The 27,062-nt window shown below is 33.3% G+C and overlaps 1 protein-coding gene across 6 annotated transcripts in view; it reads left to right on the top strand.

Moving 5' to 3' along the window:
- Positions 1–27,062, top strand: part of LOC111514910 (uncharacterized) — a 100,987-nt gene that overhangs the window by 6,046 nt on the left and 67,879 nt on the right. For 2 of the 6 annotated variants that reach the window (XR_012467714.1, XM_074183952.1), the window contains exons 2-3: positions 10,081–10,402; positions 11,318–11,507. The gene's annotated coding sequence lies outside the window, so the exon portion shown is untranslated. The other 4 variants (XR_012467717.1, XR_012467716.1, XR_012467718.1 and 1 more) reach the window with 4 other exon arrangements.

Below are 27,062 nucleotides of genomic sequence, written 5' to 3'. Positions count from 1 at the left end.
AGAGATGGAAATGTCTGTATCTGTCGAGGTCTTAGCTATCATATAATTTTCTGCAGAGATGATAATCTCTTTTCGGTCGTTCATAACTTGTTGAGAAAATATTTGTAATTGTATTTCTGTAAAAGTGTTCGAATATTTTTCGTTGAGGCTATAGTAGCTGCGTACAATAAAATCCACTGTTTCCAGCAGTGTGGGGAGTTATCTTTGGAAGAAATGATAATGAATAATCAACTTTATTCATCTATAAGAACAAATGAATAAATCATAGATAAGCAAATATGTGTACCTGTTGTAAATGAATAGGCGGATTTTGATGATTTCGATTGAATCAATTCAATGCATGACCATAATACACGGCAAATACAAAATATAATTTCTCTACCACACAAAAGCAAATTTGGTCAAAAATGTATTTTTCATGATGGAGTTAATTTATATAATGGAATTCCCTCATATCTGCGAAAGTTTATTACAAACTTGTCACAGTCGACAGTCCCATTTTTCTCCAAGTCAACCTACGCAGCAGGATACCTCTACATCTTTCTCGGCTGATATAACCTTGTCTCCTTTTGACGGCGTTAATGAAATTATCAATCAGCAATTCGCTCCAATATTGAGAATATTTTTTGACATTGTTATTGTTGATTATTTGATTAGTTTTGAGTTATTTATTAATTTTCTTGATTTTATTAGCGTAGAATTATTGTTGTTATGGTTTTATTGAAAAAAAAGAGTTTTAATGTAATTTGACATTGTCAATAAAATAATTGTCCTGACGAAAAGTGGATATTTTTTTTTGGCACGATAGTTTGATACGAAATAACATTGTGACCCCGACGTGATCGCGAAATGAAAGAAGAACGAAAATTGAGCCAAAGACGCACCGCTGGTTTGAATAGAAGCCTATCAACGGATTATATTTGGCCACAGAGATTCGGTGTTCCGCTCAGATTTGGTGTAACAACAACCGTGATTAATCCCCTCATAAGCGCATCTGAAAAAATACTAACAGCTGAGTCTTCAAAATCCAGGGAAAATATCAAAATGCCTGACCCTAATCAAGTTGTGATAGAAAGTGACAAGTTCTCCAAGAAATCGACTAAATCTACGGAGATACGTTCTACCAAGACTAAACCAACAAACAAATCCAAGCATAGTATTGCAAGTTTGGAGAGAAAGAGAAATGCAATTGAGATGGAAAAACGAAGACAAGAATTACAACAAGAGAGCAGACGAATCGAGTATGAGCTAGAAGAGAAAAAACGGCATATAGAGAACAATTTACGGCTTCTAAAACAAACCTGAGTGAAATATCAAAACACGAGGAAGTAGTAAAATGGATAAATGACATTCCAGATGGATTAGGTCAAACAGATACTCTTATTGTTCCGGAAACTGATAACTCCAATAATAACAAAGATATACAATTACTCTGTGAAACTATCACCAAAATTTAAAAAAATGTTACTCAAGCTACTCCATGTATAAGTAATCCAGTTGAAACAGATAAGTTCCAAAAGAGACAGTTGATGGAAAAAAACTTTCCATATTTTTACGGAAATCCCCAGGAATGGCCGCTAGTTCATAAGCAACTTACTAATTTACGAAAATACTGCGGTTATTCAAACGAAGACATCATTTTGAAACTACAGCGACATCTCAGAGGTGAAGCAAAGTCCTTGGTTGCTGGAATGTTACTGACTGCTGATAATGTAGACTTAGTAATCCATACTCTACAAAGAAGATTTGGCAGACCAGAATTTATTATTGAAACCATCATTACGAAAATAAAATGTATGCCTTCCATCAGAGATAACAATTTGGAAAAGTTAATACTATTCTCAGCAGAAGTAAATAACATGGTATCTATTATGAAAACCCTAGAATCCATGAGACATCTGCAGAATCCTCAATTAATCAAAGAATTACTCACTAAACTTCCTGAATTACTGAAATTGAGTTGGGGAGAAATTGTTTCGTCTAAAAGGGGTGATGTGACTTTGGAAGATTTCTCTTCATGGTTGGAAACTATTTCTAATGCAGCTTGTTATGTTAATTCACCTTGCAAATACTCCAAATTTGAACAAAGGTCATATGAAGGTAGAAAACATGAAAGAAGTACTTCCGAAATGAAAGAGAAGAAATGCAACTACTGTGACAAAAAATGTCATGATAACTTTTGTCCACAGATGCAAGCTGATGATATAGATAAGCGGTGGAAAGTTGTAACCGACAAAAAGTTATGTTTTTCTTGCCTAGGAAGTAAACACCAAAAGTTTAAGTGTAGATACAGAAAAGTGTGTGGCAGAAATTACTGTAAACTATATCATCATCAGTTACTACATAAAGACCTACCTTCTAGAAATCCGGAAGTTAACGTCAACGAATCGTCCATGGAAAATAATTCTGAAATAGTATGTGCAATGAAGAATATATTAAATACCAAAATTTTATTGAGGACAATTCCAGTCAAATTATGTGGACCGAATGGACATTTGTCAGTTTTGGCATTATGTGATGAAGCATCCACGGTAACGCTGTTAGTGCTGTTCTGGTGTATCAGAATCACTTTGCCTTCAGTGGGCAAATGAAAATCATTCAATACAGCAAAATTCTATGAGACTGAACTTGAAAATATCAAAAACTAATGATGATGATAAAAAATTCACTTTGAAAGGAGTTCGAACTATTAGAAATCTGTCACTTCCAGAACAAGAAATCAGAATGGCTGATTGGAGAAAATATTCTCATTTGAAGGATATCCCAATTCAAGATATTCAACGAGAAAAACCTGTCATCCTGATTGGACAGGACAATATACATTTGATATTGCCCTGACAAATACGTTGTGGATCAGATAATTTATCTGTAGCTACCAAGTGTAAATTAGGTTGGTCACTACACGGTCCAAGTGCCATCAATGTTGAAAAAATCTTCAAAGCCCATACACTGCATGTTTGTGAGAAAACAGAAGCTTTTGACGACATTGAACAACTCATAAAAGAAAATTTTGCAACAGAGTCTTTCGGAGTATTAGTAACACCAGACAAGATGAGCAAGGATAATGAGAGGGCAATTACTATAATGGATACTACCATTTGTTATACAGGAGAAAGATATGAGATAGGTTTGTTGTGGAAAAATGATCAATGACATCCTACGAGAAAGCAAATATTTGGCCCTACAACGACTGAAATGTATGGAAAAGAAATGCAGTCTCGACAAAAACTTCGCCGAAGCCTACTGCCAGAAAATCAATAGTTACGTAGAAAAGGGATACGTTAGAAAGCTGAAACAGGAAAAAATTCTCACAGACAATCCACGTATTTGGTACTTACCACACTTTGCTGTGAATAATCCGAATAAGCCCAATAAAATACGACTAGTATTCGATGCAGCGGCCACGTCAAGAGGAGTAAGCTTGAATAGTGAACTTTTACCTGGATCAGATCTATTGAAATCTCTGGTTACTATTTTATGGAAATTTCGCCAACGACGATTTGGATTTTGTGGTGACGTCAGAGAAATGTTTCATCAGATTCAAATTCGTGAACAAGATCGAAAGTCCTAGAGATTCCTATAGCGAAACTTAGAAAGTGAGAAAGATCCAGATGAATATGAAATGACGGTGATGACGTTTGGTGCAACTTGCTCTCCCGTATGTGCCCAGTTTGTGAAGAACTTTAATGCTGAAAAATTTTGTTCTGATCCCGAAATTCAGAACGCAATTATCAACAAATTTTAGGTAGACAATTACTTGGATTCCAAGGATACGGAACAGGAAGCACTTCATACTATCTCAGACGTATGCAAAGTAAGGAAGAGAGGAGGCTTCGAATTAGTTAATTGAATGACAAACTCTCAGAATATACTAGAGAGACTTAAATCTGAAGCTGTATTCAAGGATCATTGGTGAAACTTCATTCCATCGTGTTTTGGGACTTTGGTGGAATACCGATGATGACTATTTTTCTTACAAATTGGATATCGGACATGTTCATGATAAAAAACCTACCAAAAGAAATGTTCTCAAGTGCATTATGTCCGTGTTCGATCCACTTGGCTTAATATCAACATTTACTATACGAGGTAAAATATTGATGCAGAAGATGTGGCGTTCTGGAATCTCCTGGAATAGTTTTTTACCGGAAGAATTGATCAAGCCTTGGCAAAGATGGTTGAAAGATCTGAGGAAAGTAGCGGACTACAAAATACCAAGATGTTACAGTTTTCTGATCCCCGGAGCAGATAGAATTGAACTCCACCCTTTTGTGATAGCAGCGAGGAGGCCTTTGCCATAGTATGTTATCTTCGAGTATTGAAAGAGGACAAAATAGAGACTTCCATAATTGCTGCGAAAACGAGAGTTGCACCTCTAAAGCAGCTTTCAATTCCGAGGTTAGAATTGCAAGCCGCAGTTATGGGAAGTAGACTGGCGGAGACAATTAAATTAGAACTGGAAATAACCATCAATAGAATGTATTTTTGAAAAGACTCTAAATGTGTTCTGGGATGGATAAGAGCAGATGGAATATCTTTCAAACAATTTGTCGCTCTTCGCATAGGTGAAATTCAGGAGAGAAGCAGAATTGAAGATTGGCGATGGGTACCCAGCCGACAAAATATAGCAGATTATGCTACCAGATCATCCAAAGAAACAATTATATGTGATGATTGGTTATATGGTCCCACATTTTTGAAACAACCTGAAGTTTTTTGGCCCAATGAAAATTCAAAAATGACAAAAGATGAAGATGAAAATCTCATGAAAGAGATGAAATCTGTAAATAGATGCTCAGTCATACAAAGGTACGAAAATATTCTTCCAGACATAAATAGATTTTCGAAATGGCTCAGATTCATTCGAGCAAGCTTGGTGTTTAAGATTCATCAATAACTTGAAGAAAACTGGAATATCAGGAGTACTAACAACTAACGAATTGGAAGAAGCAGAGAAAATTTGCGCAAAGAATTCCCAAAGAGTTTGTTTTGCCAGAGATATTCACAACTTGGAATTGGGAAAACCCATTGATAAACAAAGTAATTTGGTTGGTCTCTTTCCTACTATGAAAGATGGTTTTTTAGTTCTTGGTGGAAGGACTAATTTGGGAACTTGTATGCAAGAATCCACGAGGCATCCAGTGATCTTGAGTCCAAAACATCGGTACACTAGCTTGCTGATTCAACATTTTCATAAGAAGTTCAATCACACTGGAGTGGAAACCGTACTGAATGAACTCCGGCAAAAATTTTGGATTATTAACGGAAGATCCGCAGTGAAATCGATTTTTGGGAGATGTCTCAAATGTAAAATAAATAAAAGTAAACCACAACCGCCATTAATGGGTCAACTTCCTGAAGTAAGACTGACAAGAGGGCTCAGACCATTTGAAAATGTTGGCATGGATTATTTTGGTCCCTTCTCCATCAAAATTGGCAGAAGACGGGAGAAACACTGGGGCGTGATATTCACCTGCCTAGCAGTGAGGGCAATTCATCTTGAAGTAGTACATACATTGAATAGTGATTCCACCATAATGTCTGTAATCAGAATGTCGGCAAGAAGAGGATGTCCTCGAACAATCTATTGCGACAATGGAACTAATTTGAAAGGCGCATCCAGAGAAATAAAAGAAGCCATGCAAAACATTGACATGCTTTCAATAAAAAATTCAAAGCGAAAGGCATCGACTTCAAATTCCTACCACCGGCTTCCCCACACATGGCAGGATTATGGGAAAGGTTAATTGGAACTGTGAAAAGAGTTATAGGAAAGATTCTTCATGGTCAATCACTGAGAGAGGAAACATTACAAACACTTTTTTCGGAAGCGGAGTCCATAGTAAATTGCAGGCCGCTGACTAAAGTTTCCTGCGATCAGTCAGATTTAGAAGCTCTTACTCCCATGCACTTTTTGTTGGGATATTCCAACAGCACGCACGAGCTTACATACTTCCAATAAACCCTGATGCTAATGGATTGAGGCGCGAATGGAAAAAATCTCGAATGTTGGTCAACACATTTTGGGACGGATGGGTAAAAGAATATCTTCCACGTTTGACGAAAGGGAGTAAGTGGTCCAACGACAGCAAACCCATCGCAGAGGGTGATATAGTAGTTGTGGTCGACGAAAAAGCTCCACGATATAAATGGAAATTAGGAAAAGTCATAGGTGTGCATCCAGGTACAGATGGACGAGTTAGGGTGGTAGATGTCAAGACAGCGTATTCAGAATTTCGACGGCCAGTAACTAAGATCTGCAAATTGGAACTAGAAGACTGAGTTGATTCTTCTAGCGGGGGGAGAAATGTTGATTATTTGATTAGTTTTGAGTTATTTATTTATTTTCTTGATCTTATTACCGTTGAATTATTGTTGTTATGGTGTTATTGAGAAAAAGAGTTTTAATGCAATTTGACATTATCAATAAAATAATTGTCCTGGCGAAAAGTGGATATTTTTTTTGGCGCGAAAGTTTGATACGAAATAACAGTTATTCATTTCAAAATCAAGAACAATAGCAAGGACTGAGTGAGAAGTTGATTATTTTTTGTAATTTTGTTCTAATTTCCCAAGAAACATTTCAAGTATATCTTCTGAAAATGTTTTCATTGAGTTTTTTAATAAAAACCCAATTATTTCCTTCATTCTGTTCGCTGGATCCAATACACCTTTGCTTCTCCTCTTTTTTATAATCCAACTGAAGTTTTGTGACAACTAATCAATACAGTTTATTTGTATGATTTTCACTATAAGGGTTTTACAAAAACCGCGACACGTGTTTCGCTATACAATAGCTTCTTCAAGCGTAAACTAAGTAGAGTTCACGCTTGAAGAAGCGAAATACGTGTCGCGGTTTATGTAAAACCCTCATAGTGAAAATCATACGAATAAACTGTATTGATTAGTTGTTTAATATGGATTTTCATCAAGTATCGGCCAGTTTTGTGAATCAATCGGACAATATTTTATGGTAATGGCAAAACATTTCAAATTTCAGTTTGAACTCTTTTCCATAAAATTGACATATCCAATCTATGAAAACACGATTACGGGCACCCACCTGACTATTCAATGCAATATTACTTTTTCCGCTATCTCGACTTGGGTCATTATTTGAACATTTGAAAAACCATAATTTGAAGGCATTACAATCTCCATATATTTATCGCACCTCAAGCTGTGAAAGTCTTCGTCGTATTATCAACATAAACAGTGACGATAAATGAGCTAGCCTTACCAATAAACTATGTGCTTTGCTAGTAAGGTGCTTTTGTAGTGTATGGACAACAACATTATCGCTTGAATGATAGATTATTGACTTATAGTGCTCTACACGATCCAGGAAACTCCCAAATGTAGATGGGTTTGTCCCATGCTCACTCAAATGTGACCACACTTGATTTTATAAATGACATTCGTCACCAACTGGTGGAACAGCCTTTGCTGCTGGGCTGGGGTCAAGAAGAAGAAGATATTATTTAATTCCATTTTTCATTAAAAAAAAATGATGGCCTTTCACGTGAGTCGTTTCACCCGTTGATTATTCAAATGTTTTATTGTGTAGTATAAAAATAAAAATCTCTACATATCATGTGCAACTTTGAGTATTTTAACTTTGTTCATAATATTACATCACGTACTGGGATAAGAAGCCAATTACCACTAGCGAAAAATTATAAGCACGAGGTGTTAGCCTCGTGCTTATGGTACAATGTTACAATATATTTGCTTGAGATTATGGTCAAGTCAGTCAGAACTAAATTCAATTATTTAAAAATTGGTGACAATATTTCCTACAAATTATTCCGATTCATTTTTGTTCAGTTTTTGCTGAATCTTCGAAATAATCGAGAACGTTTTCGGAAAACGAAGCTATGTTTTTCTTTTCTCTCTAACTCATAAAAATTTCGAAATTACATTCGTTTCTATCTCTCGATTTTGCTGGCAGCAATATTTACATGCTAGGTAATATCTGATGGGGTAGCACAAATTTCTCAATCGTTATCATTCATTTTGAATGTTTACGAGATACTGAATGGCAGCTTATAATTAAAACTTATTGCACTATGTCGCTTCTGAAATGAATAAAAACAACTATATAATAACGGTATTTGTAGATCTCAGAAAAGCATTTGATATTGTGAACGTAGATAAGATTATGACATGTGACACAGGGGTCAGTTCTCGAACCTATTTGTATGTCCTCTCACTGAAAATGTCTGGTTTGAGTGCAAGATACTCTACCTTTGCTGATGATATACCGCACTAGTATATTGAAATAACTGTTTGAAACATTAGAACAAACAGTGAATAATGACCTAATCAAATACTATCAATGGCTACTGATAAATAAGCTAGCATTAAATGTTGGTAGGTATATATGGTGCTAAATCATAAAAACAAACCAAATCGGGCAATATAATTATATATAAACAATAACTTACTGAAAGAAGTCGAAGTTCACAAATACTTAGGACAGTTGATCGACAATAAACTCCAGTGGACAGAGCATATCAACAAAGTGATAACAAAAATTGTCTCAATGTCAGGAGCATTTAAACGCTGTGCAAAATATATAAACCACAATGTCAAAAAAACAATATATTACAGCTATATTGAATAACATATAAGGTATCTCATACCATGTTTTAGGGCAATGCATCACAACAAATAATTAATTAACTAGAAAGAGCGCAAAACAAATGAATAAAAACTGTATAACTTGTATCGACCAACTCACACAAACATTGTTTATGAAATAATGGGATTCCTGACAATAAAAAAATTTATTGCACTTGAACAAGTTGAACTTGGAATCTTGAATAAATACATCTTATGTAATACCACGATGGAAACAGTAGGAGATACACATAATCACAATACAAGAAATGCTGTAAAACTGAAACGAATATATATGAGAACAAAAAAAGTCAGGATACACCCATCTATAGAGGTATCCAGCAATACAATGAACTTCCTGTAGACTTCACATTACTTCTATGACTGAAATAAAAAAAGGTTTAAAAAATTGTATTCGAACATGCAGATAACTGTTTAGAAAGTAGGATGATTGAGTATAATTTTACCATGTTGAAGCTATCAAACAATAGTTACACCAACATGTAGATGTGGAACATTATTTTATTTTATTTTTTCCCCCTGAAAGTCCATCTTTATATTTTTAAATTTTTGTCTCTACATACATAATTTTTGTTTTTATTATTTTGGTATTGTTGAGAATAACTACAAGATTGTATTAATCAAAAAATACTGTGTAGGCCATAACACCAGATCTATTCTGATTACTGACCAATTATACCTTTTCAAATAAATGAAAAATAAAAATGTTACATATCTCATCATTTTTGAACCTTAAAATATTATGTCAATGTCGTTGGCCATTGCCTACCTGCTGTTGAACACGTAATGATTAGTTTAAAATGGAAGGAGTAGAAAATAGTATATTACCGAGTAGGAAAAGAAGCCAATCACCCACGAGCGAACAATTGTAAGCACGAGGCATTTGCGGAGTGCGATAATTCGCGAGAGGACGTAATTTGCCTTATCCTCGAGGTGCGTACTATACTTTTTCTACGACTGTCCGTAGGAAGGATTGTACAATATGTGTGAGATCATGGCTTTGGATAATAAACTAATTCAGTCAATCCAGAAAATATTTACTACAAATTATTGTATCAGGCTTCATTTTTGTTGAAAGTTTTTGCTAAATCTTCGAAATAAACGAGAACGTTTTCGGAAAACGAAGTTGTTTTTTATCTCTCTTCAACTCATAACATTTTCGAAATTATATTTGTATTTTTCTCTTGATTTTGCTGGCAGTAAATTATTCATCACAATATTTGCTTGCTTAGGAATGTCTGGTGGAGTAGCACGAATTTCTTGATCGTTATCACTCATTTTGAATATTAGGAGATACTGAATGACTGAATGACGAATGACAGCTTACAATTTAAACAAGGGGTTGTTGTTTCACGGATATAACTAGATTCACTACCAACCCACAAACTGTTGAACAATAAATTTACTGAAAATATGATTTATTTTTCGATTTTACAGAGAATTTGGAGAGAAACTGTACTGATTTTGGCTTTTGGACAATTGAAGGAATTCATGAGATCATATTTATCAGAGTAAATGTTACATATCACATAATTTTTTAAAATTTCCCATGGAACTAATGGAAGTGACCGCCATTAATTTCGAAATGAGCCATTTCCTACCTGCTGTCAAACACGTAATGATTGGTATAATAAAATGGAGAGAGTAGGAAAAATAGTTTTTATTTTCCCTGACATGTGCTATTTTCCAACCTGATTGAAATGAAGATGACATGCTGAATTAGTAAACACCAATTTGAACATGGCTAACCTCACTAACAGTAAGTTATCCCTATTTCATTATCTTGTTTTTATCATATATAATAATTTGTAGCTATTCCCTGATAATAAAATTTATCAAAATATTTGCTCCTTACCCAAATAAAATTCAAATTGTTTTAACTAATTCAAGCACGACCCAGTGAGACATCAATGCTACAACATTGCCTAACCTATCATATTGCTAAAAAAAAAAAACATTTGTAAATTGTAAGTTCAGTTGAAATTTTCAAAGTTGATGCTATGTAAGATTGAACAAGCGAAAGTAAACGAAATTTTGCACTAAAATAATGTGAGAAAAATTATGATAAAATTAGAATCATGCAAAATATAAAGAAATTAAAGTTTAGTAAATGATTTAACCTTAACAATAAATTCTATCATAGTTGATACAATTAACATAGTTGATTTCTGAAACAACTGTCTTAAGAACCTTACATGTTGATTAGACAACTATCTTCATCTTTCCACTGAAAGATTTTCTGAATCTTTCAGTATTGTTTTAGTTCCATAGTATTTTTTTGTTTCAGTCCCAAATACCTTTTGTTTCATTTCATGTATTAGGAATTTCACTAAAATTGTTTTTTCAATAACATTGAGATTAAAGTGTCAAGCCTTATTTTCCTGAAAATTATTTTACTTATCGCCAATTAGACATCTGCATCAGTCCTAACTGAAACTACAGTAATTAGAATATTATGCTGCTCTACTGCTCAAGACTGCCCAAAAGATTATTATTGTATTTTTCTACGTAGAATGTAGTATGTGATTAGCAAATCACTGAAAATTCGTGAGCCCCTTCTGAATTCTGGACATAAAAATGTCCGTAGCGAATCCTGACTCGTTGAATGAATAACTTCATTTCATTTTTGTAAATACAGGCACTCTTTTATTGGTTTTTTTAAAATTTATTCTAGACCAGGAATCAGTCTTGCATGGACAGTTGTATGTTTAGACCAATAAGAAGTGGTGGCATTCCAGATGTGTCTGCTACAGAAGCAGGTTATAGATAAATTTGAGTGGGAGCACTCTGAAACTTTCATTGAATGCAGCTTGCCTTTACATACCCATAAAAATAGCAGTTCGAAATACATTGACAAACAAATGGTAAGATTCCAAAATTTTTTTCTTTGATTATGTACAATGCTTTTAGATAATACCATTTTCAACAGTTCATTGGCATAATTTTCGACTTCAGACTAGAAATGTATATAAACTCACACAAATAAGATTGAGTAATTTCTCCGTTTTAACTATGTTTGGTTTTTTCCATGTGTTTAAACTTCATGAGTGTTCTTATAGTATTAAGAAAAACCTCAATTTCCTTGTTGGTTTCATATTCCATTAGTAAGTACTACTTTTCACTTGTTTTGCAATTGTTATTATATCATATCTCATTGTACTATAGAATTCCCGAATAACAGCCAATAAAGTCTCGAAAGCTTGAATAGAAAATATTTCTTTTTTTTTTGTCTCCGATCTTACGCTGTTTCTCAAGTCAGCCAATCGAGCTAACCTCTCCACTCTATATATTTGGGTAATTTCCATGTCGAATGGATCAATGGTTGAAATCGACCCTTTTCGATTTGGATAAAAATTGGTCAAAAGTTTTCATTTATCACATAAATGAGGTTCTGCCAAAGAAAAAAATTAATAAAAATTTGTTTTTCAAAAGTTATGCAACTTTGAAAATTGTACTATTTTTCTTGTTTTTCAACCCTCCGATCAGTGAGAAGGTCCGTATGTACCTCTTACAATATTTGTGAGTTCATAACTTTTTGTTATTATGCGCTACATGTATTTCATTAATATTAACACAACATACTGAATCAATTAAAACAGGTTTCCGGTTCCATTTTTTCTTTTGTTTTGAGCAATTTTCGACTCAAACGCAGGTCAAGGTTCCTATGGAGCTTATTGTATAAGAAAGGGGTTACTGTGGAAAAAACTGTTGAATGTTGAGATTTGTTTGATTCTTTAGAGTGTATAATTTTGTTTCTTTGGTTATTCTTCATGTTTGTAAGGTAATTTTGTTTGTTTTATTTTTGTCTAGTGCATAATTTTGTGTGGTTGGTTTTATTCTGTAGAACAATGGCAGATGATGAGTGGGATCTTGTGAACATGGTTCTGAATAATAATATTACAAGCTACCAGCGTTTGACTGAGGAGGAAAAACGTATTGCCGTTGCAAAATGTCGGGCTTGTATGGAAGCTGAAATGGGCGACAATGGTGACCCTTTCGATGATGACGATTATGACACTGACCTTACGTTTCGGCCAGAATACGATAGGGATGTTTCCGATGTTGAAGTTGAAGGAAAGATAGAAATCGATGTCAATCAATTGCAGCCATTACTGCTCTTCCTAAGACTGAGACTGATGCAACTCACTTTATTTAAAAAAAAATAATAGGAAATGGTACAAAAATCCTACACCGAAGATATTGCTCAAATTATCATATGCAAAATGAATCGCAAGGTCAACAGATAGCTGCTACATGGAATCAAAAAAATTTAACCATGCAGAAGCAATGGAAACCATTGACTCTGAAAGAGTTTGACGCGTTCGTGGCAATTATTTTGTATGCTTGGCTGATAAAATCCAACACCGAGCCTGTAAAGGAACTATGGGGCTCAACTCATGCTCCAATATTCAAAGTTGCTTTATCCTTTTGGGTCAATTACAAAATTCACTTGCCAAGCACCAGATGAACATCAATTCAGTAATAACATAGAATGCAAATACAATTTTTGTAATATTTTTGTGATTCGTTTTACGCCTATCTGTCCACATACACCAGGAATATTTTACCTGAATTAAAATCAATCTTCTTTTTTTGCCATACCACTCATATTTTATGCATCTTACCTATCTATATCATTCAGGCACTTCATACAACCATAAGCTACATTCACATACTCATGTAGGCACACTTTTAAGACACCTGCATACTTATCATTCATGTGGCCTCACTATATTTTCTGAAGGTCCCTAAGGACCTTGTTCTCCGGTTGACCGCTCGCGGAACTGTCATCCATCGGAGGGTTAAACTTATACTTCAAAGATCTCGAAAACTATTATAATAATTCCAATGATCGAAGCTGGGCTGTTAAGGGGATACATAAAGGTACAATTTTTTTTTCAAAAAATTGCTTTTGGGCAGAATTGAAAAATTCAAAATTGTAATAATTGATCACCGCCATTAAATTTTTTGCTCATTTTTTTTTTAGAGTACCTCTAATTGATTGTATCAAGGTTGAGTAGAAAGCTAAAAACTTTACCAAAAATTAGTCTACCCTAAAAATAAAACCCTTTCAATTTATATACATTTTTGAAATTCAGGAAAAAAATGTTTGTTTCTTTCGCATTGACTGAATAAAACAATGATGAATTCACTTGTAACTTTTAGTTTTGAGGCACAAAAATTAATTTTAAGGCAACAGAGTAAATGAAAAAATAATTAATGTGATATTTTTTTTTCAACTACATTTCAATTTTAAATTCGATATAAATATATTATAATTTTGGTGTTGATAGTGTAGATTTCTCACTTATTTTCCTAAATCTGAAAGTGAATATCATTATTAGAAAGCTATTCTTTAATGAAAATTTTACATGAATCGAATGTAAATAATAAAATATTACTGAATTTACCGAGTTTGAATGCGGGTTTCCTTGACAAACTCATAGACATCTACGTTTTTAAATCAAAAATTTTCTCCTTCTGTAGATGATGACAAGCGCTTTACTCTAAAAACTTCATTTGACCTGGTGTAATTGTTCAGGTGTCTTGATTTGTTCATCAGGAGGATGTTGAAAATTGGCTTGGCTATTTTTTTTTCTGATTGATTCGGCCGTTACTTGATGAAGACCCATAGTAATTTCACAAACTACACCTAAACGCTAATGTTTAGTGAAACATGTGATATATTTTTTCAATAAAGGTTGTGGAGACCAAATCGTTTAGGTGTAGTTTGTGAAATTGGCTTGGCTAATTAATCGTTTGATTAACCCACCCAAACCGTCATTCGGACCTTTTCCATGGGAAGTAGCGAAATAGTGACATTCGCCTTTTATTTGAAAGTGTTCTTCGTGATACAACAAATTGACTAGATTATAACGATTCTTGTATTCAGATGCAGCACCAAGAGAAATAGATTATTAGAAATATCGGGATTTTTCTTCTCAGAAACGATATCAATACTTCTTGGAAAGTGTAAACGAAGTTGTATTGTGGGTTAAGTTATCAGAAGTTATTACTAAGTTGAGAGGTACATATTCACTTTTATTCTCTTTGGTTGATCTATAATTACAAGCAAAAGGATGGACTGTTGCTTGCTTGTTATTCCAATATACTCCTTGAACACTATTTTGAATTATAAATGAATAGTACTCTGAAAAATTAGCAACAAGTACTTGCTCAATCTCAAGATTTCTTTTTACAGTTTGAAAATATTCATCCTGTTGTTACGAAGTCATGGTGAAGTAGTTTTGGAATATATTCTTCAAAAATATCAACAAAATCGTCAGCTGGTTTGATAATTGTTTCTGAAGAACATTGACTCCACCGATTGTATGTAATCTCGTCTAAAAAGTTATCCATGAATAAGCGTTCTAAGATTGTTTTCAATTTTCCCGAGCTGGGACAATCATTGCATTCTCCGAAATAACTCATTTGTAGTTGCATGTCCATGCGACAAGAATGGTTGATTTTCATTATTGAGTTTGAGTTTACCAAGCTTTGCTCCATGAAACAAGAGTTTGAAATTTTCATGAGTTTGACAAACATATACCTCGTAAGTACTGGATGCACAGGCAAGAACACATTCAGGTGGTCTTAAACTCACAAATTTTGAAAAACCCACTTTTTCAAATGGATATTTTTCTTTAAACAAATGATAAATTTCTTTCAAGTTGCCTAATATTAAACGTTTCTGTTTTTAACTTGCTGTTCATTCTCATGTACGGATTTGCATATTTTTTACCTGGTAATTCTCTGGTGACATCTTGATTTCCATAAAATTCTTTCATGGTTTGTTTTTAACGACGAATGTCCTTTATTTTGCTCAGGAATAAACAAGATACCATCTTCTTTCAATCGTTGTTTTACTTGTTTCACCATGTATGTTCTTGCGATGCACTGTTTGGAACCTTTGCTGTAGTAATGAATTTTCTTGGAGTTTTTTCCCAACACCAAATCGTTATTTTTAACACCTCGACATGTGTTTCGATCACCAAGTGATCATCTTCAAGAGGAAGATTAAACTGGTCAAACTTGCGAGGCTAACCCTATTTATACTATACTCTCTGATCTATTAACTCCAAGCGGATTTTTTTCAAACATGAAATAGATAATTTACGTTCAGGTGCAATGAAAGGAACTATAGAATTGAATCGAGTATACCATTCAAACGTGATAATTCTCAATGATTTACGTTATTTAGTAACATGAATATTATAAGAATCAGCACACACTTTTTTGTTTGAAATGTGAAATCGTTTGTCATGCTCATGACAAATAAAATTAACCACTGTAACACTTCATGTATTTAAGATTATGCGATATTTGTCAGAAAATCTATTACAATCAATCAATTGTCCCTCACAGCATTCGTCACTTGTAAATATTCTGTTCGAACATTTATTATTTTTCATGATTCATATTATGAATCTTATACAAAATGTAGAAATTTTAATAAATAACGAATTTTAATCACAAGAATACACTGTGAACTATTTCTTTCTTTATATAATATAAACAACAAACTTCGTGAATTCTAGAAATACAGCCACTACAGAGAAAATAGAGACATCTGGAAAGTTTCATAGTAATGATCTAGTTTCAGTAGCAAACATGTAGATGGCAGTGTGTCACGTATTAACTGATACTCGTATAAATGTGCATTTTTCATTGACTCTTTTGCCTTAAAATAAATTTCTGTGCCTTGAAATAAAAAAATTACAAGTGAATTTATCATTGTTTTATTCAGTCAGTGCCAAAGAAACATTTTTTTTTCTGAATTTCAAAAATTTATATCTTTTGACCGAAAAAAAACCCATCTCAAAAATTTCAGGATCTTTTGAAACCAATTAGAGGTACTCTAAAAAAACAATTGAATAAAAAATTCAATGGCGGTCATCGATTTTTACAATTTTGAAAATTTCGAAATTCTACCATATAGCAAGCATTAAAAAAAATGAAATTTATTTTGGTACCTTTGAGTATCCCCTTGAAAGCCTAGTTCAGATTATTGGAGTTATTACAATAGTTTTCGAGATCTTTAAAGTATAAGTATAGTGGAATTTTCAAAGTTGCATAACTTCTGAAAAAAACCATTTTTCCTTTGGCAGAATTTCTTTATGTGATAAATGAAAACTTTTGACTAATTTTTATCGAAATCGAAAGGGGTTGATTTCAACCATTGGTCTATTTGACATGGAATTAAATGTATTATATAATATAAAAATATAGTTTTATACAAAAAGGAGTACTTACTAACATGAGAATTGACTGAAAATGGTTAAACTATAGTACAGTTCCACTCAGTAGGCACTGAATTCTCAGAAATATTGAATTAAAACGAAAGCATTGTTGACAAGGTTGTGATTCTATATATTTTATCATATTTCCTCGTCTGTTTAGCGTAATTTCCGTGCCTCTGCAAGAGACAGATTAAGGCAAAAACGTCATTCATTTCTGAGAATTTAGTGCCTACTGTAACAGTAAAAACATTAATTGTGAAATGAAGTGAAATGAATTTCAGAAGGTGACAGTGACAAAAACAATAATAGTTATTTCAATCAAAAAGAAACATTTTTTAGGTGTATTCAAGTAACACATTGTGAGGTTTTCACTCGACAGTCTACATCATACCACATCACATGTTTCACTATGCAATAACTTCCTCAAGCTTTTCCATTCTGACCGAATTCTACCTAATTAGTGCTCTATATAATAACTATTTGAATCATATGACCTACTTAATAAGTAATAATTTTCGCCGAGTTTCGGTATTTACTAATTTTTACATTAGAAAACAAATTTAGAAAGAAATTCAATTCAATCATAATTTTCAAATTTATTAATTCCTAAGCGTTTCAAAAGATTGAGTTTCAAACCTTTCTCTTCGAAATGTATTACTTCATAGTCATTGTAATTTCCTGTACTTAATACTTTATTTTTCAAGAAAATACCAAATATTACTTTTTGATGTTTATTGACCTTTTCTGACAGTCAACAAAAACTTTTTTGTGAAACATATCTCATTCACAGCTAACTGAATGGAACAAAAAATATACTGAATGATACATGAATTGCATAGACTTGAAATCAACAAATAAAAAAAAGATAAAATCTGCAATATTCTCCCCACTGTGAAAGTTCACAAGAATTTTCACCAAATTCAATATCCACCCTACAGATTTTGGTTACAGGACGTTTGAAGATCCCTGTAGATATTTTAACTTCTACTACTCTTGTAACATTGTCCTTTCTTGGAAATACTCCCGTGATCCTACCCAGTGGCCAAATATTTCTTGGAAGGCGACCATCTACAATAGCGACTTCATCGCCAACCGCAACAGGTTCATCATCCTTGATCCATTTTGCACGCTTCGATAAAGTCTGTAAATATTCCTTGATCCATCTTGACCAAAACATCTCTGCCATCCTTTGGGACTTCTTCCACTACTTTCTTAGGTTTTGTTCTTCGAATTTTGTTGGAAATGGATTTTCTGAGGGTGAACCAATCAGAAGATGATTTGGCGTTAAATACTGAGGATCGGAAGGTTCGGCTGAAACATGAGTTAATGATCTACTTTTAACTGCATACTCAGCTTCCGTGAACAATGTTAATAAAATTTCATCCTTAGGAGATTCTTCCTTTAAAGTAACCCCCAAGATTTTTTTGACCTGGCCTATTAACCTTTCCCAGCATCCACCCATATGTGGACTACCAGGTGGAATGAAGTGCCATTCTATCTCCATCTCTGTCATTCTTCGAGTTAGCTCCTGGTGATCAAGTTCATGGTATAATTTCAAAAGTTCTTTATTCGCTCCTTTAAAATTTGTGCCATTATATCTGAATAAAGGCGTCTGATTGGATCCCGGCATGATACCATCCTCCTTATGGTCATTATTGTACCATCAGCAGAAAGGAAGTGTGCTATTTCCAAATGAATTGCATGAATTGTCATACAAGTGAAAACTCCCCACCGTTTTTCTTTATGCCTTCCAACTGTGACATATAAAGGTCCGAAATAATCAGTACCAGTGTAAGTGAATGGCTTTAAGCCTGGTCTGAGGCGCATCAATGGCAAATCTCCCATCTGCGGTGTATTTGGTTTCGATTTTTTCAATTTACAGTAAAGACACCCATAAAAAATATTTTTAGAGCTTGTCTTCATTTAATTAGCCAATATTCCTGACGTATATATCATTTAAAACCATTTCCTTTCCCCGATAATGATTCTTTTCATGGAAATGCTGTAATATCATATCAACAGTAGCATTTTTGGGATCTAAAATCACAGGTTTCTTCACGGGTTCACATAAACAAAGAACCTGGATGATTTTAGTTTGCATTTTAGGAAGTTCATCATCATCAATGAAAGCGGAAAGATTAAAAGCGAGCTTTTTCTGTCAAGTTGACCCTTTGCTTCAAGTAATTCAATTTCCTTGCCAAAACTCCCCTCTTGGCTTCTTTTGAGACACAATATCTTTGCATCATCTATTTCCTTGATAGTTTAATTCTCCAAAAAAAATATCTGTTTCCCACGACGTTTTCCTAGAAGAAATCTGCAAAATCTTAATACCCATGCTGCACTTCTCACAAGTCTTCGTCATTTGGAAAACCGATGTACTTCTGTCAGGTAGTCAAAGGATGGAACAATGAAACCAATAAACTGTTCGCAGATTTTCTCTAATTTTCATCGCCGAGATGATAATTTGAAAAGTCGAAGTCCGGTGGTGAATCATTCAAGTTCCAGAAAAAATCAGGACCAACAACTATTATAATTTGTGTCAATATTTGATTAATTTGTTATTCTTGTTGCTTCGTCAGCAACGTTTAATTTGTCAGGAACATATTTCCATTAAGCTGCAACTGTTAAATCTTGTATTTCACCGATTCTATGTGTGACAAATTGTTTATAATTCCGTCTATCACCTTTGATCCAACACAGAACTGTTTTGGAATCTGTCCACAAAAAAGAACTGCTAACAGGAAAATCAATTTCTTTCAATATCGTGCATAACAATCGGCCACCCATTACTGCATCTTGTAACTCTGACCTTGGAATTGAAATAGGCTTCAGATGACTCACCCTGGCCTTTGCTGAAACGAAAGATGCCTCAATGAGCGTTTCGAAAATTACTCTCAGGTAGGCTACCGCCACAAATGCTTCCTCGCTTGAATAACACAATATGTGGATTTCTGTTACCTTAGCAGTTGAAAGAGAGAGGGAGTAGCATCGGGGAATCCTGAGTAGAGAGATTGATTCTAAACTATTCAACCATTCTAACCATCTATGGAAGATTGTTGCTGAAATCTTATCGTGCCATCCGATGCTACTTCGCCAGATTGCCTGTAGAATGATTTTTCCCTTGATATACAAGAATGTGAGAAAGCCTAAGGGTTCAAAAATCGACATAACCAACTGCAAAATTTTGAAATGTCATTTTCTTATGTTTTGAGTTTTCGTTTTTTCTGTTGAAAAAGTAACAGAATCCGGTTAAAGGACCATGTAATTTCCTTTAATACTTTATTTTTAAAGAAAATACCAAATTTTACTTTTTGACGTCTATTTAGAGGGGACTTCCTAGAATGGATTATTGACTTTCTTACAGATCGTAGGATGTTCGTCAAGATTAAAGATATGAAATCAGACTATCATGATATATGTTCTGGAGTTCCTCAAGGCTCTGTGTTAGGTCCGCTGATCTTTCTGTTGTTTGTAAATGATCTTCCTACTTATTTCACCTGTAATGAATATGCTCTCACTCTTTTCGCAGATGACACGTCTTTAGCTGTATCAGCAGAGAGACAGGAGGAATTAAAATCAAAAACAGAGGAATTAATATCACTGTTTTTAAATTGGTGTGAAATGAATAATCTGATTGTAAACTTGACCAAAACAAAATATATCTTTTTAATTTAAAAAAGTATCTGAAAAAGCAATCGCTTGCCTTACTAATTAATGGAATGGCACTGGCATGCACAAGCTGTACAAAATTCCTTGGCGTTCATGAAGACAACTGTTTGAAGTGGTCTGACCATATCACAGTTGTATGTAAAAAAACCAATCAAGGGTATTATGCAATCTCAAGAATTAAGAATTGTATGCCTTTACACGCCATTTTAGATGTATATTACAGTCTGGTCTATAGCCATCTAAGTTATAATGTGATCCTATGGGGAAACAGTGTTGACAAAGATAGAGTTTTCATTGCTAAAAAAAAAAAGTTATAAGGAAATTACTAGGCATCCCTTGGAGGGAATCATGCTAGACATTTTTCATTAGTCATCAAATTTTAACCTTTCCCTGCATCTACATCTTTAAAATACTTGTATATGTTCGCGAATGTATAACAGACTACTAAGAACTCATTCTATCATAGCTATCCAACTCGATATGCAGAGGAGTTGAGCATTCCTAAACATAAAACTATAAAATTCGAACATTCTCCCAAATATATGGGAATAAAATATTCAATTTTTATAACTACAATTGTTTTAATTTTTGTAATCCTGATTTTTATTGTATAAATTTTTATTGTATAATTTTTATCTACGGATCTACAATTTTATCGTTTGATGTGATTTTTTATGTGCTTGATACTGACCTATCCTATACGTTTGTCAACGTCTTTGACAATTTTCTGACAATCAACAACAACTTTTTATAAAGCATTCTGTACTGAATGATACATGAATTACATAGATTTAAAAGTAACAAACAAAATATAAAATCTGTAACAGTCGTGGTTCAAGAAACTACTCCTATATTCTTCGATTCTTTTGGAAACTTTTTTACCCGTTTTGTTGATATAAAGTTTTGCGTAGGAACTGAGAGTCTACTCATGTTCTCTTGATTTATCAAACAGTTAATGCCTAAAAACGAGATATATTGGTGGGATTAGCAAAGTAGTATGTCAATGTCTTATAACGCTTATTATTGTTTCTTGAAGTGGATAGACCTGATGATATCTTGCAACGGCTAAATTTTCAACAGATTTCCCAGGACGAAATGCGTTAACGCGCTGCAAAACCAAAAATGCACGGCGCGCAGTCGGAGAGTAGGCTGGGTTGAAAAAAAATTATATATAAAATACCAATGTTTTACCTGATTTCCTGGAAGTACTGTACTGTGCTGTAGGTACAGCAAGCGCCAAAAGTGATGGCAAGCGATCACTGGTCAGTGTTGTAGCTATAATTTGTTTTAATTAGGATAGCGAATGGAACATGACTTTTTTGTAATTTCTTTTCATATTTTATTAAGTATTATAGGTAGTAGTAGTACAGTTCATTGAAATGTTATAAAACGATTTGTCAGGCAATGACCTTTTTTCAGAGACAACACAAATTATTCATACAATGTCAAACGTCAACATCATTTGAGGACAAGTAATGATACGCCTCTGTACAGAGCATTTATATTGCAAAAGCTGTAGTGGTGATTACATTGAAAATGAGTTTGTAGGCATGGAGGCGGGCTCGCCATAACGTTTGGGACTTGCTGTAACTGTTTATACAAAATCTACCTGTTTTACCAGATTTAATCATTTGTCTAATATGTTCTGACATTTACCTACTCATGTAAAACATACTGTAGAATAACTTGATGTTCCAGTAACTGATGAAGCTACCATGTAGTGAAACACGTTTTGAATAAAATTTAATGTGAAAATTATATAATCATTATCATAGATAGTGATATTAATTTTCATCAAGTAAGAGTATTTTCATAAATGTAAGTTTGTCTGTGTTAGATTGCTCCTCAATGTCGTTCCAATTTTATATTATACATGGTTTTACTAATTCCAAAGGAAGATTTGTAAAAAGGGAAACAACGGCCAGACTTATCATAACATAATTTTGGAGTATTTGAAAATTGTTAATAAATTGGCTGAACGAAAATAAATTTTTCACTGATACTGATTGTTTCGTTAGAATTTGTTGAAAATTTGCAGAGTTTACAATTCAGAGCGTCAAGGAATGATACAATTGGTCTCATCAACAGGGTTACTCATCGAAAGCATTTCAAGGTTAAAAATTGTTGAAAGATATTCGAAAAACTTGATGACAATATCAGTTGTATAATGTAACGAATGATGCTTCAGTTAAAGACTCTATTCTCGAGCAAAGTTGACACAGTCATTTTCAAATCCATAACTATGTATATCTTTCAAGGCATTTAAGTACATGCCTTAGTTTTTTCATTATTGACAAATTTGTCAATTTGTCACAACTATCTTCATGTTTTTATTTCAAATAAATATTCTTATACATTAATTTGAAACTCTCAATTCATTCATTTATAAATTTCATCTCTTATCAACAATCAAAATTACTCCATAGTATTTTTGTTTAAGTACATACTTTTGTGCAATTTCATTTTACTTTTTTATTTGCCTATTACATTTATAATGTGAAATGGTGTAATGAGTAAAATACTTGAATTTTAGGCAAATATCATCCTTTTTCTCTGGTAATGTAGATTTACTTTTTGTGTTAGTAGTGTAACTAGGGGAATTCAAAGTTGTTGCGAATTTTGCTAAGTCCGAAGTTATTGTGAATTAATCGAGATTGCGGTATCCGCCACCACACACCCACGGTTGACATCTGAGCATAATTTTGATTGAAAGAAAGACGATGCCAATAGGGCACTAGTTTATATCGTCGCTAATAATAGTTGGATCTCAACGTACAGTACATCAAATGAAAGGAAAACGATTGCAGAATTCATTGACAAAGAAAAATAAAAAAAGACGATGCCAATAGGGCACTAGGTTGTATCTTCGCTAATAATAGTTGGATTTCAACGTACAGTACATCAAATGAAAGGAAAACGATTGCAGAATTTATTGACAAAGAAAAATAAAAGAAAGACGATGCCAATAGGGCACTAGGTTGTATCTTCGCTAATAATAGTTGGATCTCAACGTACAGTACATCAAATGAAAGGAAAACGATTGCAGAATTCATTGACAAAGAAAAATAAAAAAAGACGATGCCAATAGGGCACTAGGTTGTATCTTCGCTAATAATAGTTGGATCTCAACGTACAGTACATCAAATGAAAGGAAAACGATTGCAGAATTCATTGACAAAGAAAAATAAAAAAAAGACGATGCCAATAGGGCACTAGGTTGTATCTTCACTAATAATAGTTGGATTTCAACGTACAGTACATCAAATGAAAGGAAAACGATTGCAGAATTTATTGACAAAGAAAAATAAAAGAAAGACGATGCCAATAGGGCACTAGGTTGTATCGTCGCTAATAATAGTCGCATCGTCACGTGTAGCATATCAAATGTGTGTAGCACACCCACGGTTAACATCTGAGCAACATTTTGATACGCTATAAGCAAATTTCGGATACGTAATTGTGCATCGGCCCGGATCGGGGACCCCGTACCTTAGTGTCCCATGGGGACACTAAGGTATGTTATTTGTATGTTATTAGAGAATGCATCATGAGAATTGTTAATGAAATCTAGTAAATTTTCATGCTCAATTACCTAAAAGAACGTTCAAGTATTAACAAGATTTGGTACCAAAAGAATCTTAAATGATTCAAAGTAATTTTGGAGAGGACTCTGTACATTATATTTCAAAAATCTTATATTCATCAAAGTAATAAATCTACTATTCAGAGTAATTTGAAGTAACTTTGCAGAGGGCCCTATACATCATATTTCAGAAATCTTATATTTATTGTAATAACAAGTCTTCTATGAGTTGAAGTAATTAAATCATTCTTGTGAATAATTGAATAATTAATTTTATTGACCCGTAAAATACCTTTCCTATCGGTTATGTAATATAAGTAGTGAAAATCAAAGTATGACTTTCACTAGATAATTTATGCCTTATTAGTTGTGAAATAATTGAATAGAAATATTTTTTTTGTTTTCTTATGTAGGTCAATAAAAAAATAAGATTAAAGTGATTGTTTGAACATTGGAAAAACTTTCAACCTCTCCTTTCTCTTGTGATATAAATAGACAATGAATTAGTGATAGCCACTTAAAATGAATTCGTTTCAAGATAGACAAGATATATTTTTAGGCGAACGTAGGTTTTACCTAAATCCAGATAAATCAAAGTATGTATCAGTGTGTATATCAGTGCATCGAGGTTACGTTGCTTGTGTTGTAATAGCTGACACTGAAAATGGTACTCTGGTATTTAATGAGAAAGACTGGACAGAATTAGTTAAAAATAAGTCAGTCATCGATAGTTTACTAACATCGACAGAAAATGTGAATACAATAGATGTTGGAAGTTTTGCAGTGGAATTTAAGCAGACTCACCCAAATACTATTCGAATTTACAATGGTGATTCTAGTATTCGTTTGAATCGTGAATCGTTGTCAAAATTATGGCTTTCCGTACCTATTCTCCAATATAGAATGGATGTATTTGAATCTTTGAGATTTGATGTAGTCATGAATATTCTTCAATTGGGAGTAAAGTCGGATATAATCAATAGGTAGTTGAAGATACTCGAAACAATAAAAAAAATTAATTCTGAAGTATACACTCTTGGATTGGAAGTGGCGTATCATCATCCAGAACTCCTTCAAGAAGAAGAACAAGCATATTATTAGATATGACAAAAAAAGTCACATTCGGTGAAATAAACATTCATTTGCTTTACTCATGGAAATACGTTTATCAAGCGGCGAGATGCAGCCCGTGGGAGCAAATAGGACGTGACCGAATAAGATTCCAACGTCGTATTGAAAAATCTGCCACATGTATAAATCCTATTTTAGATGTTAATCATAGAAATAAGGTGTATGAACAAATAAAATACTTATATATTTACATTCTTCATTATTTTTTTCCTTACATTTCAATATCTTTTTTATTTATCCAAGAATTATGCGATGAATCGAATCCTAACCATTTAACGTACAACTTGTCTCCTTTATTACGAATAACTTTTTCTACTAAATAAATATCTGGATATTTTGCTCTTTGTAATTCCTCACTAAAAAATCCACCCTGTATTAGATTATTTTCAGAATCTTCTAAGATGTATGTGGTAGGATTAGTCAACTTCACTTGTTTAACCTTAAACACTTCAGTGGTCCAATTTGGAGTATAGGACTTATTGAAAGCATGTCGATATTTGGATATGCGAACCTGGTTTTTTTGGGTCAACAGTTTTCAGATGTTGGAATGAATTGATGAATTTTGCATTTTTTTCATTTATTTCACTTGGTATCGCCTTAGTTGTGGAATGTTTGGTGTTGTTATATTTTTTTACAATTTCAGGAATAATGTCGTTCCATTTGTAAGATCCTTGAAAGCTAAATTGTTTCCATAATGATGATTTTAAAGTTTTAATTACACGTTCACAAATACTAGCTTTTAAATTTGAAAAAGTACTATAATGGTTTATATCATATTTTTGCATCAGATTTTGAAATTCTTTATTGTAAAATTCTTTTCCCATATCAGTTTGTAAGTTTTTTGGAGGGGTGCTCATTTGTTCTATTACAGATTTCATAGCAGCACTGATATCTTTACCTGTTTTTGTTTTTACTGGTACAGCCCAAACATATTTACTAAAAGCATTGACGATTACAAAAATGTAATTATATCCCCTGTTTTCTTTTGCAAATTGATTCATAATAGCTAAATCAGCCTGTATTAGGTCGTGTAAATTTTTAACTACAACATGTCTTTTGTAATTTTTTCTTACTGGCTTATGGAGTTCCGAAACAATCTGCCACTTACTCATCTCTTACTATCGGACACTGTAATAATATCTCAATAGAAATATTTGAAGACGTTCGTAGTTTAAATATAATTTCATCTCCTTTGACGACAGATTTGTTAGCAAGTTGATGAAATTTGTATATTGTATCATTATTTATCAAAACGTCTCCATTTTTGTTTTCTTCATCGTGTGCTTTGCTTTTCAATTCAGAAGACTTGGGAAATTTGAATGAAAAACCATCTTCATTTGCTTCAGAATGTGTAATGCTTTCTATCTTGGCAGACATGGGAAATTTAAAGACTATACCACCATTATCTAATATATAATAATTTTTATTCAAACTGATATTTTTTTCACCTTTCAAACGGATTAAAACTTTTACGTGGTATTCTAGAGAATCACAAACATAAAATGGAAAATTCAACTGTTGTTGAAGAGGAGATGTTAATAATGCTTCTTCTTCTCCTTTCCTTTGAAGTTTTAAAAAATGTTGATTAAATCTATTCAAAGGCATTATAGAATAAATTGAAAGTTTAACCTCGAGAATGTTATTGTGAGAGCGACAACACTTTCTCTTTAGAATCGTTTACAAGTCGAATGAGAAAAAAGTGGGGAAGTTTAGAATATATACAGGACGGGAAATTGTTGTCGATTACTGAATGAGTATGTACTCAGTAGTAGAAGTAGTACAGAAAAAAATTTGTT

Source organism: Leptinotarsa decemlineata, unplaced genomic scaffold (assembly GCF_025532065.1).
Source record: "Leptinotarsa decemlineata unplaced genomic scaffold, Ldec_3_MD MMD2_tig00026347_RagTag_RagTag, whole genome shotgun sequence".
Taxonomy (NCBI): Eukaryota; Metazoa; Arthropoda; class Insecta; order Coleoptera; family Chrysomelidae; genus Leptinotarsa; species Leptinotarsa decemlineata.
The sequence above is the reverse complement of the archived record's forward strand: the minus strand, read 5'-3'. Positions and strand labels throughout refer to the sequence as shown.